Source organism: Aegilops tauschii, chromosome 5 (genome assembly GCF_002575655.3).
Source record: "Aegilops tauschii subsp. strangulata cultivar AL8/78 chromosome 5, Aet v6.0, whole genome shotgun sequence".
Lineage (NCBI taxonomy): Eukaryota > Viridiplantae > Streptophyta > Magnoliopsida > Poales > Poaceae > Aegilops > Aegilops tauschii.
In genome coordinates, this window is record NC_053039.3 from 171,001,929 (window position 1) to 171,016,036 (window position 14,108).

The following is a 14,108-nucleotide window of genomic DNA, read 5'->3' on the forward strand; positions in this document are numbered from 1 at the left end:
CCATGGTTTACTAATGAACTCTTGTATCGGAACTCGCTTCCATAGTTCCTTTCCCGAGAATCTTACAATGTCATCTCGTCAAGTTATGTTGCACCTTTTCTGTTCAGACATCCTGAGTCTAAGGTATCCTGACACCAATCAGATCTGAATCTCGGTCAGATATGATGGTTGGAACATATGTCCAAGAGTTATAACGTTGGTCTTATATGACCCGGTAAGGTGATGTCATGCCTAGCACACCTGGCCAAAGGGCCTGTTGTTATAGTTCCATTTTGGCAAGGTTAACCATTCTTCCATGAGGAAATTGTAAGACTTATTCTATGAGTTGTTCCTGATGGATCATTTGTGTATCCAAAGTCCGACCTTTGCTTAAAGTCCATGTCAACACTATCTCGAAGCATGTATGTGGTACTCCGAATTTCAATAAGAACATTTGAAGCACAATCCTAAATTTTCTTTATCAAATTATCCAAGCACCGTTGTATGGGTAATGTCATGATATTTCCCTCCCCTTTCCTAAAAGGGTTTTCTATATTATATCCTGTCATGGATATCATGCCTTGCTTGTCCTTGGGAAGGATATACCCCTGAAATATCTGTTTAAACACATTTTCCCTTCCATTGTTCTGTTTAATCTGATAATCATATTTTCATTTCCATTGTTTGGTTTAACCTTTCTAGTGATCTATACTATTTAAGCAGTAATATTCTCCTGCTTATGTAAACACCTCGTTGTACAATTCTGTCAGCAAGACCCTGTTAGTATTGTTGATGACATTCCAGTAGCCACCTGTGGACGAGAACTTTGCCTATTGGTCCGCCTCGTTCAATGAGCAGGAAAATGGCTCTCTTCGTCCCTCGCCCTTGGTACTGATGTTGTTGCCGACATAACTGATAGGCTATCCTCTGACATACCTTGCTTACATGATCATGCAAGATGTCATCGCTCTTCCTACTTTTAACCTACATGGTGGGCCCATAACCCACAGTTCCACAGGATCAAAACCTGACTCTCCTGTACACCCTGTTGCCAAAGTTATTCCTAGAGCTTGAATTCGTATGTAGTTCATGGGTCACCTGCCTAGTGATCTATTCTGGTATCAGACGCAATACTTATTCTCGTTGCTCTGGACCCCCTTCGCCTTCTGATAGTACATCCAACGATTGCCCGCCCATTTGAAACTTCTCATGGTACCTTCTTACTTTGCTCTCGACATCTTCTTAAGTTTAAATTCGAGAGATACTTATGCTTCTTCCCCTGAGTTAACCGTCTGATGCTCGATCTTGTAAGAATCCGTCCTTTATAGGGTTTCTCCTTCTTACCCTTTCGTAAGTATGGTGACGATCCTGAAGAAAGGATGCCGACTTCATTATGATGACCTGAAGCAGAGAAATGAAGACATCAATGTATTGGACCGGCCTCTTTGAGAAGAACAAGGCAGAATGAAAAGACCTGCTAGATTCGTTACCAAACCTTCCCCCCTTTCACTACCTCTTAAATCTCGGGACGAGATTTCTTGTACTGGAGGACATATGTGACGCCCGGATAATTAAGCTATAGTAACCCTTTGCTAACGCTGCCACGTCACCACTGTTACTGTAGTTAAACTTGCGAAGATTCAAATCCCGTTCAAATTCAAATTTAAAATAAAGGCAAACATCAAAAGTTTTCAAATGTTAAAACTAAAATGTTCAAAATGCGACAAATAAATCGTATGTCATTATGGTGGAGGAACCACATTTTTGTAAAAGGTTTAAATGCGCTAAAATGATTCAAACAGTAGCAAAAACAACTATTTAAACGCCTTTGGTATTTTATAAAATACTAAACTATTTTATATCAGGCCAATACTTTTTACAGTAGTGGATTGTTCTCAAACGTTATTTTAGGGGCCATAGTCATATTTTACTAAACTAAAATCAATATGTAACTAAAATAAAACAGAAAAGAAAAATAACAAAAACTAAAACTAAAACAAAAAAAGAAGAAAAAGACCAAACCCTCCCTCAGGGCCAACCGGCCCAGCTCGCCACTGGGCTAGCCCGGCCGGCCCACCTACCGGCCCAACCGGCCACCCCTCGCTCCCCTTATCCCCACCCCGACCGGAACCCTAGCTACACCCCCACTCCCCCCCGAACCGCTCGTCTCCACTTCCCCCCTCACTCCACCGATCCCCTTTTGGATCGGGATCCCGTCAACGACGACCACTCGGGAACCGCTCCGTCGTCGTTGTCGCAGCCGGAATCGTCCCCAAGTCACGAGGAGTTGTCAAGGAAGCGTGCCATCGTCGCCTTCCTCGCCGGATAGAGGCAGTGAAGCCTCATCGACAGCGCCCACGTCGTTCCCGTCCGTCGGTGAACCGCCACTGCTCGTCTTCGATTAGTGCTTCCTCAGCCCCTTCGGACCTCCCAGATCCGTCCCGAGCACACCCCGAGCATCGCTGTGAGACCTCCGCTCGATTCCCCTTCTCTGTTTTGTTTCTCCGTCGCCGTAGGTTGCTGTAGCACCATCGTAGATGGGGCTCTGCTCTCGCGCGCTCTTGGCCACGCCCTGCACCCGCTCGTCGCGCGCCGCCCGTGCCTTCCTTCCCCGAGGCTGTACTCGCCGCGCGCCATGCTTGCTACCCGCTGCTACCTGCACTGATGCTGCTGCTTGCTACGGCCGCCGCCGCCTCCGACCGCCGCTCCTCGCGCTCGCTCACCCCCTCGCACGCCCATGGCAACGCGCGCTGGCGACGTTCGCAGCTGCCCTTCCCCATCCCCGCCGCAGCTACCGTCTCCCCCCCGTCGCCTCCCCCTGCCGCTGCCGCCGGCAGCATCGCCGCAGCCACCTCGCTCGTCTCCGCCTCTGGCTTCCGCCACTCCGGCCACTCGGCGTGGCCTCGCCACTGCCGCCGGAGGCGGACAACTTCCGTCTCTGCGGGCGGCCGTCCTGGCGCCCCGCGCCCGTTTGGTCCTATGGGCCACTGCCCAGTGGGGCCCCCACCCACGCCCCTGTTAAAAAAAGAAGAATAAAAAAGTATAATTAAAATAATAATTAATTAATTAATTACTTAATTAGTTAACTTAATTAGATCTGTTAAGCTAACCTAATCACTTATTAAACTAACTAATCCTGTTTAGTTAACCTAAGTCAATGGCAACCGGGACCCACGCGTCAGTTTGACCAAGTCACCTGACTGTTGACTGCAGACCTCACCCTGATGTCATGCTGATATCATAATGGCATTTCCAAATTAATTTAATTCTGTTAATTCCAAAAATGATTAAAAACTTAGAAAAATTAATATAAATTAAACCGTAACTCGGATGAAAGTACTTTGTACATGAAAGTTGCTCAGAAGGACGAGACGAATCCGAATACGTAGCCCGTTCGTCCGCCACACGTCCCTAGCATAGCAAACATGCAACTTTCCCCTCCGGTTCATCTGTCCGAAAACGCGAAACACCGGGGATACTTTCCCGGATGTTTCCCCCCTTCGCCGGTATCACCTCCTACTGTGTTAGGTCACCTCTAGCACCATGTATTTCCATGTTACGCTTTGTGATGCTTTGATTGCTCTGTTATTTATTGTGTTCCCCCTCCGTTACTTCTTTCCGGTAGACATCGAGACCGACGCTGCCGCTACCCAGTACGACTATGGTGTTGACGACCCCTCCTTCTTGCTAGAGCAACCAGGCAAGCCCCCCTTGATCACCAGATATCGCCTATTCCTTCTCTCTACTGCTTGCATTAGAGTAGTGTAGCATGTTACTGCTTTCGGTTAATCCTATTCTGCTGCATAGTCTGTCATTGTTGCTACAATTGTTGATACCTTTACCTGCTATCCTAATGCTTAGTATAGGATGCTAGTTTTCCATCCGTGGCCCTACATTCTTGTCCGTCTGCCATGCTATACTATCGGGCCGTGATCACTCGGGAGGTGATCACGGGTATATACATATATACATACATACTATACAGGTGGTGACTAAAGTCGGGTCGACTCATTGAGTACCCACATGTGATTCCGATGTGGGGGTTGAAGGGGTAGGTGGCTCCATCCCGGTAGAGGTGGGCCTGGGTTCCCGATGGCCGCCGACGGTTACTTTGTGGCGGAGCGATAGGGCAGGTTGAGAGCACCTAGGAGAGAAGTGGGCCTGGCCTTGGTCGGCGTCCGTGGTTACTTCAAAATAACACGCTTAACGAGTTCTTGGTATTTGATCTGAGTCTGGCCATTTGGTCTATACGCACTAACCAACTACGTGGGAAAGATATGGGCACTTCATGTCGTGGTATCAACTGAAGCCTTCGTGACGTCAGCGACTGAGCGGCGCACGCCAGATTGGACCGCGTAACGGGACTTCCTTTGTAATGGAGGTTGCTAGGTCTGCTTCCGGCCGCCCTCACAACGTGCAGGTGTGCAATGGGCGATGGGCCCAGACCCCTGCGCCATAGGATTTAGACCGGCGTGCTGACCTCTCTGTTGTGCCTAGGTAGGGCCGCGACGTGTTGATCTTCCGAGGCCCGGCATGACCCAGGAAAGTGTGTCCGGCCAAATGGGATCGAGCGTGTTGGGTTATGTGGTGCACCCCTGCAGGGAAGTTTATCTATTCGAATATCCGTGTCCCTCGGTAAAAGGACGACCCAGAGTTGTACCATGACCTTATGACAACTAGAACCGGATACTTAATAAAACACACCCTTCCAAGTGCCAGATACAACCCGGTGATCGCTCTCTAGCAGGGCGACGAGGAGGGGATCGCCGGCTAGGATTATGCTATGCGATGCAACTTGGTGAACTTACCATCTACTCTCTCCTACATGCTGCAAGATGGAGGTGGCCAGAAGCGTAGTCTTCGACAGGATTAGCTATCCCACTCTTATTCTGGCATTCTGCAGTTCAGTCCACTGATATGGCCCTTTACACAGATACCCATGCATATGTAGTATATATCCTTGCTTGCGAGTACTTTGGATGAGTACTCACGGTTGCTTTCTTCCTCTTTCCCCCCTTTCCTTCTACCTGGTTGTCGCAACCAGATGCCAGAGCCCAGGAGCCAGACGCCACCGTCGATGACGACTCCTACTACACCGGAGGTGCCTACTACAACGTGCAGGCCGCTGACGACGACCAGGAGTAGTTTAGGAGGATGCCAGGCAGGAGGTGTGCGCCTCTTTTGATCTGTATCCCAGTTTGTGCTAGCCTTCTTAAGGCAAACTTGTTTAACTTATGTCTGTACTCAGATATTATTGCTTCCGCTGACTCGTCTATTATCGAGCACTTGTATTCGAGCCCTCGAGGCCCCTGGCTTGTATTATGATGCTTGTAGGACTTATTTATGTTTTTAGAGTTGTGTTGTGATATCTTCTCGTGAGTCCCTGATCTTGACCGTACACGTTTGCGTGCATGATTAGTGTACGGTCAAATCGGGGGCGTCACAATAGGTATCATGTCCGAGACAAGTAGACCGACTCCTGCCTGCATCTACTACTATTACTCCACACAGCGACCGCTATCCAGCATGCATCTAGAGTATTAAGTTCATAAGAACAGAGTAACGCTTTAAGTAAGATGACATGATGTAGAGGGATAAACTCATGCAATATGATATAAACCCCATCTTGTTATCCTCGATGGCAACAATACAATACATGCCTTGCTGCCCCTACTGTCACTTGGAAAGGACACCGCAAGATTGAAACCAAAGCTAAGCACTTCTGCCATTGCAAGAAAGTTCAATCTAGTAGGCCAAACCAAACTGATAATTCGAAGCGACTTGCAAAGATAACCAATCATACATAAAAGACCAGACCTCAACCAGTCTGATCTCTGTGCATAAGTGTCATCCCTGGATCGGTAATGCTGACACACATAGTACTTGAAGGATTTATAACAGAGTAGCAATCACACACTTATTACATCGAATGTCTCAAAGGAGAACTTATTACAATAAATATGGCTTAAGGCCATCTAAAACGATAACAGCGGAAGGCTTGGAAGATAAAGTGAGTCCATCAACTCAGACGGCATCACTGAGTGAAAGACCACGACCTAAGGCTCCTTACTCGTCGTCTGAAAAGTCTGCAACATGATACGTTGCAGCCCAAAAACGGGTCAGCACATGGAATATGCTAGCAATGTAACACAAAAGGATAATGAACAGAATAATGTTATCACTACATGCATATATGGCTGGTGGAGGCTGTAGGGCTAATATGTTTTTGCGAAAAGCCAATTTTTCCCTACTGCAAAGGAATATATTTTATTTAACTACAAATTTTGTTGAAAATATTGAGAAGGTAAACCCCCTCTCAATCCCAATTAAAAGTAATCATTAACAACCCATCAAATTAATTAAGTAGTGATGAGATTAACTTGATAATCCAAGAAACAGATACTCAAGATGTCCATAACCGGGGACACGGCTAACCATGATTAGTTTGTACACTCTGCAGAGGTTTGCGCACTTTTCCCCACAAGACTCGATCTCCTCCGTTTGATTTCTCGCACTACATGATGTTTGAGAAATGGATGACCGAGACATAGTCTTTCAGAAGCGTTAGCACCTTACGATGGGTAGACTGTACCACCTACATCCCCTACATCTGCTAGTCTACCACTGTAAGAGTTCACACGACTTAATCAACTATGCTAGAGCCCATAATAGCTTGTGGCTGCACACGGAAGTTTCTAGTATGAATAACCTCATGATCCCTTTGAGCCTGTGTGGCGGTCCATGGGAGAATCACACGGTACCCCGGGATTTCCAAAAAATACAGGCAATCACTGGGTACCCCAGGTGCCTCAATCCACCCAGATGTGTATTTAAGTTGCCACCTTAAGTTTAACCATTAATTAACAATCTCACATCTGTCATGAATACACTCAAACCCAATCCACGTCTACGAGCATAGCATAGCAATATAGTCATAACGGAGAAGTAACTCCCAGGGTTTGATAATAAACAGGTGAATAGGTACTACCTCAGCTACTTCCCAACCCACAATTCAATTCATATCCTAACCATGCAATTGTTTGGGGATTGATCTAATGCAGTAAAACTGGGTAGTAAAGAGGTATGATCAAAGTGTTATATGCCTTGCTGATGATCCGCGAAACCTAGAGACTCGTAGTAGCACGCTTCGCACTCCGGGAATTCTATCGGAACAAACAATAGCATACATAAGCAATCAGGCAAAGACGCATGCGCAAAACTCAAATAAGAAGAATTGACCAGAAAGTTCAACTTAAGAACTCCGCTTTGCAAAAAGAATCAAATCAAACGGAGCAACGAAACTCAAACTGCGAAAGAAACAAGATCCGTTTACTAATCTGAACTAAAGTCAAATTTTACAGTACCAAAATCTTGTTCAAGTTAGTTAAACAAAAAGAGGGTTTCGAGACGAAGATCTAGGCGCTTGAATCGCCTGATTCCGATAAATGAGCGAAAAGATAAACTAAAACGAAAATCGGATCAGATATCGTGATCGAAAATAATCGCGGAAAATCCGAGAAATGAAAAACTGACGAACAGGCTAACGAACGAACGTTCGCTGTCTGTGGTTAAACGGTGAAAGCTGTTCGTTAAAACGAACGTAAAACGGGGTTCGCTAAATAACTAAACCGAAAATAAACCGAACCGGATCTATAAAAAAACGGATCTATGGTTTTGAAAAAAAACGAAAACCGTTTTCTCACGAAAACCGAGGCGGCAACCTCGGGTCCGGCGAGGTCCGACGACGGCGGGCGGCGGCGCGGCGCGGGGCGGCGGCAGCAGCGCGGGCGGGATTAGGGTTAGAGCGCGGGTGGCGGCTGGGCTGGCTCGGGGCTCGGGGTTTCGGGGCGCTGGGCGGGCTGGCGTCGCTGGTGGGCTTCGGCGGCTCGGGGCGGGGCGGCTTATGAAGTCCCCCCAGGCGGAGTCCCGCTCGGGTACGGCCCGGAGTCGGTTTGACTTTTTAAAAAAAAAATCTGACGTGCAGAAAAAGTAAGAAAAGAAATACTAAACGGACTCCAAAAAATCCGAAATGAATTTTACCCGTCCTCTAAAAATAGGCCAGACAAGGTGAACATTTATTTGGGCCAAAAATGCAATTTTGAAAAACGCATATTTTTCCTAATTCAAATAAAATAGTGACAAAACTCTGAATAAAATCCAATATTTGATTTTAATACTTTTCCTCCAATATTTCATTTATTTTAGAGAAGTCATATTATCTCCTCTCATATATTTGAATTCGAAATATTCGGAGAGAAAAATAATTAAAACAAATAATCCTCGTTTCAATATTTGCTAAAATTCAAATATGAAAACACGGAAATCCCCAACTCTCTCCGAGGGTCCTTGAGTTGCTTAGGATTTCGAGGATCGTGAAACGAAATGCAGCAAAAATATGATATGGATGAATGATCTATGTATAACATTCCAAATTAGAAATTTGGGATGTTACAAACCTACCCCCTTTAAGATGAATCTCGCCCTCGAGACTCGGGTTGGCTAGAAAATAGGTGTGGGTGGTCTTTGCGAAGATCATCCTCTCGTTCCCGGGTGGCTTCATCCTCGGTATGGTGACTCCACTGAACTTTGCAAAACTTGATTACTTTGCTGCGGGTGACTCGGCTGGCAAATTCAAGAATCCTGACTGGCTTCTCCTCATAGGTCAAATCACTATTCAACTGACTCGCCTCCAAGGGTACTGTATCTCTTAAACGTATATCGGCCATCTCATCATGACACTTCTTTAGCTGTGAAACATGAAACACATCATGAACTCCTGACAGTCCTTCAGGTAATTCCAACTTGTAGGCAACTTCTCTCATACGTTCCAAAACTCTGTATGGTCCCACAAAACGTGGCGCTAACTTTCCCTTAACTCTGAAGCGCTTTACTCCTCGAAGTGGGGATACTCAAAGATACACTCTGTCTCCGACTTTGTAGACTGTCTCCTTGCGTTTAGAATCCGCGTAACTCTTCTTCCTGGATTGGGATACCTTGAGTCTATCGCGAATCAGTTTAACCTTCTCTTCAGACTCTTTAATCAAATCTGGTTCAAACAACTGTCGGTCTCCAACTTCGTCCCACAACAACGGTGTTCTGCACTTTCGTCCATACAGTGCTTCGAAAGGGGCCATCTTCAAACTGGCTTGATAACTGTTGTCATAAGAGAACTCTGCATAAGGCAAATTATCATCCCAACTAGATCCATAGTCTAGCGCACAAGCTCTCAACATGTCCTCCAGAATCTGATTTACTCTTTTAGTGTGTCCATTTGTTTGCAGGTGAAAAGCTGTACTGAACTCTAGTCTAGTTCTCAAAGTTTCATGCAACTGATTCCAAAACGTTGAAGTAAACTGGGTTCCTCTATCTGATACAATGGTCCTCGGGACTCCATGCAGACATACGATCCTGGTCATGTATATCTTTGCCAACTTAGCACTGGTGTAAGTGGTCTTCACTGGGATGAAATGAGCTACTTTCGTCAAACGATCGACTGCAACCCATATCGAGTCATAGCCTGAACGAGTCCTGGGTAATCCCGTGATAAAATCCATGCCTAGTTTATCCCACTTCCATTCGGGTATAGGCAATGGTTGTAGCAATCCTGCTGGCTTCTAATGTTCTGCCTTCACTCTCTGACATACATCACAAACTGCTACATACTCTGAAATATCCTTCTTCATTCCCGTCCACCAGAAACTATCCTTCAAATCCAGATACATCTTGGTATTTCCTGGGTGAATCGAATATGGAGAATCATGGGCCTCTTGCAGAATCAATTTCCTAATCTCCTGATCATTGGGCACATATACGCGGTCCTCAAACCATAAGGTATCATGCTCATCCTCACAAAATCCTTTAGCCTTTCCTTTACTCATCCTTTCCTTTATCTCGGCAATCTCCTTATCCGTCTTCTGAGCTTCTCTGATCTTATCCATCAAGGTAGACTGAATTTCCAAGGCTGCTAGATAACCTCTTGGAACTATCTCCAAACACAGCTCGCAAAGGTCTTCTGCTAACTCCTTGGGTAACTCTCCGGTCATGAGGGTATTTACATGATTCTTGCGGCTCAACGCATCAGCTACGACGTTAGCCTTTCCTGGATGATATCATAATCCTTAATGAGCTCTAGCCATCTCCTGTGTCTGAGATTCAGCTCCTTCTGCATGAAGATATACTTCAAACTCTTGTGATCCGTGTATACCTCACAATGGTTTCCGATGAGAAAATGTCTCCATGTTTTCAACGCATGCACTACGGCTGCTAACTCCAAATCATGCATAGCATAATTTAACTCATGTGGTTTAAGCTGTCGTGAGGCATATGAAACAACTCTTCCCTCCTGCATAAGTACGGCACCAAGTCCTCGACGTGAAGCGTCGCCATAAACTTCATAATCTTTGCGTTGATCTGGTAGAATCAACACTGGTGATGTAACCAAGCGTGTCTTCAACTCCTGAAAACTGGTCTCACATTCCTCAGTCCAATTGAATTTGGTGTCCTACTTCAACAATTCCGTCATAGGCTTTGCAATCTTTGAGAAATTCTCAATGAACCTCCGGTAGTATCCTGCGAGTCCAAGAAAACTCCGGATCTCTCCAACTGTCGTGGGTGACTCCCAATTTGTCACAGTGACAACTTTTGTGGGGGTCTACTGCTATTCCTTCCCCGGATATAACATGTCCAAGGAATCCAACTTCCTTCAGCCAAAACTCACACTTGCTGAACTTGGCGAATAGCTGATGTTCCCTGAGCTTCCCAAGTACCAAACGCAAATGCTCTTTATGTTCCTCTTCGTTCTTAGAGTAGACCAGAATATCATCAATGAACACCACAACGAACTTATCCAAAAACTCCATAAACACCTTGTTCATCATGTTCATAAAATAGGCAGGTGCGTTAGTCAGACCAAATGACATAACGGTGTACTCATACAGCCCGTACCTCGTTGTAAAAGCTGTCTTATGTATATCCTGCTCTCGAATCTTCAGCTGGTGGTACCCTGATTGTAGATCAATCTTAGAAAACAGTTTAGCTCCTTGCAACTGGTCAAACAAATCATTGATCATCAGCAGTGGGTACTTGTTCTTGATTGTCACCTCATTCAATCCACGATAATCAACAACCATCCTTAACGATCCATCCTTCTTCTCCACTAGAAGTACTGGTGATCCCCAAGGTGACGAACTTGGGCGAATATATCCCTTATCCAGTAACTCCTTAATCTGCTTCTTAATTTCCTCCAAATCCTTTGCAGGCATTCTGTACGGTCTCTTAGATATTGGCCGTGTGCCTGGCAAAAGTTCAATCAAAAACTCAATGTCTCTATCTGGTGGCATGCCTGGCAACTCTTCTGGAAATACATCCGGAAAATCCTTCACCACTGGTACTTCCTCCTGTACAAATCCTGATAAGGAATTTACTTGAGTTCTATTCGGCACATGCCGGGATACATACTTGATCCTTCTTCCTTCTGGGGTGGTAAGCAAAATCGACTTACTGGCGCAGTCAATGTTCCCTCCATACTTCGATAACCAATCCATGCCTAATATCACATCCAATCCTTGTGACTCCAATACTATTAGGTCTGAGGGGAACGAGTAGTTACCAATCCTCAACGGTAACCGATCACACCATAGGCTAGCCATATACTCTGCTCCTAGCGAGGTTACTAACATGGGTGACCTAAGGGCTTGGGTTGGTAGTTTAAACTTATCCATGAATCCCCTTGATATGTATGAATGCGATGCACCAGTATCAAAAAGTACGACTGCAGTAAATGACTTAACCAAAAACTTACCTATTACTGCATCTGGCTGGGCTTCAACCTCCTCCACGTTAACGTGGTTCACTTGTCCCCTGGTGAAAGGCTTGGGCTTCTTCCCAGATCTTCCATTGCCATTCCCATTCTTGGCTTCAGGACATTCATTGGCGTAATGTCCGGTCTTCTGGCATTTGTAGCACGTGACGTGGCTTAGATCCTTCTTGGCCGGTGTTGTCGGGTTGGAACGGTTCTGTCCGCTACTTCCTCCATTACCATTACCATTCTTGGGGCCACCATGATTGTGCGAACTTCCTCCCTTATGAGTGTGGCCTCCATGGTTATGAACAAGTCCTCCCGAGTTCGGGGTGTAACGGGGTCTCTGCTGGGCTCCAGAATTATACTTTCCTTGTCCATACTTCCTCTTGCGGCTGTCAATCTGCTGCTGCTTCCCTTCGAGCATGAGACCTCTATCCACCAACTCCTGATGGTTATTGAAATTTGCCACCATCAACTGCATGCTCAGCTCATCATTTAGTCCTTCCAGAAACTTCTCCTTCTTAGCTGCATCTGTAGCGACATCATCTGGGGCATAACATGCTAACTTACTAAACTCATCCACATATTGGCCAACAGTGCGCCCTCCTTGGCGTAAGTTGCAAAACTCACGCTTCTTCATGGCCATAGCTCCTGCTGAAACATGGGCAGTGCGAAAAGCCTGCTGGAATTGGTCCCATGTCACAGTGTCAATAGGGTAAGTGACTATGAAATTCTCCCACCAAGATGCTGCGGGTCCATCAAGCTGATGTGCGGCAAAACGCACTCTCTCCGCATCTGTGCATCCTGCAATGGTCAACTCCCTATCAATCTTGCGAAGCCAATCATCTGCAACAATTGGCTCGGTGCTACTGGAGAACACCAGCGGATTCAGCCTAAGAAAACGGGCTAAGTGGTCAACTGGTGGGGGTGGTGGTGGGTTGTTGTTGTTGTTGTTGTTGTTCCCCTGGTTCTGATTCTTGACTAGTATCTGCATCAATGCATTCTGCTGCTGGATCAACTGAGTGAGCTCCGGTGGGAAAGCAAATCCATTGTCGCATCTCGGAGGCATCTGCTGGGTTTAGAAAAGATGAGAAAACAGAATATAATGAGGTCTAGAGGGGAAACACTACCCATATGCACATGAGACAAACACAAACATATCACTCAATCCATCAAACAAAGGCATACAATCAATCTAGAACTATCGTTACAAAAGTATTTGGGACTATACTATATACATGGTGGAATACTACTACTGATTTGGTGGTCTACTAGAAAAATTGATCGGTCAAAGACTCCATGATATCTGCTCCAGCTTCATCAACATAGTCATCATCTCTATCGTCAGGGTCCGAGTCGGCGTCGTCGATAATGATGTAGTTCTCCGGGCAAGTGGAACTGTCATCTTCTCCTCCTGGCGCAGGGTCTCCCATGAAAACTCCTAGCTTCTTTGTCAGGTCGCCATTCTTCTCCACTAGTGCGACGATTTTCTCCATATAATCCTCGCGTGTAGCCTTTAGTTCTTCCTCTAGTTCCATGATCCTTGTCATTGCTTTCTTCAAATCCGCCATGCCTGCGCACATCTGGTTCTCCTGGAGTCGAATGTGCTGGTTTATCTCCTGGATGAAAGAGGCAATCGATCTATCCTTCCTGGTGCTGATCATCTCCCATTGTTCATCTCGGCGCCCACAAATCTGGTAGATTGTATCCTTGAGATCATTGTGGTAAACTTCTCCAATGCGTCCCATGGTAATGTCAGCTGCCATACTCTTTCCTAGACTCCAGGTTGGTGCATTGAAAGAAAACTCTATGGGCTCAGTGACTGGTGTGAACGTCCTTCCTGGAACTTGAACTTGAATCATCCAGTGCTCCTCTTCTGGTAAAGTGGCGTTGTAGATCCCGGTGAAGCTTGGCATTCCAATGTTCAGGTACTTAGTAACTTCCTTCAAGTGGCGTCCAAATGGGGTGTCTTCATCCGGTTGCATGAACTTAATCCGTGCATCCGCCATCCTAAAGAGGAGAAAATGGAGAGGAGTTAGAAATGAGAAGAGAGTAGTGATCTAGGGCTTTAGCTTAGTGGTCGTGTCCTACAGTCAGCGTGTGCTCTGATACCATATTTGTAGCGACTAGACCTCAAACAGTCTGGTCTCTGTGCATAAGTGTCATCCCTGGATCGGTAATGCTGACACACACAGTACTTGAAGGATTTATAACAGAGTAGCAATCACACACTTATTACATCGAATGTCTCAAAGGAGAACTTATTACAATAAATATGGCTTAAGGCCATCTAAAACGATAACAGCGGAAGGCTTGGAAGATAAAGTGA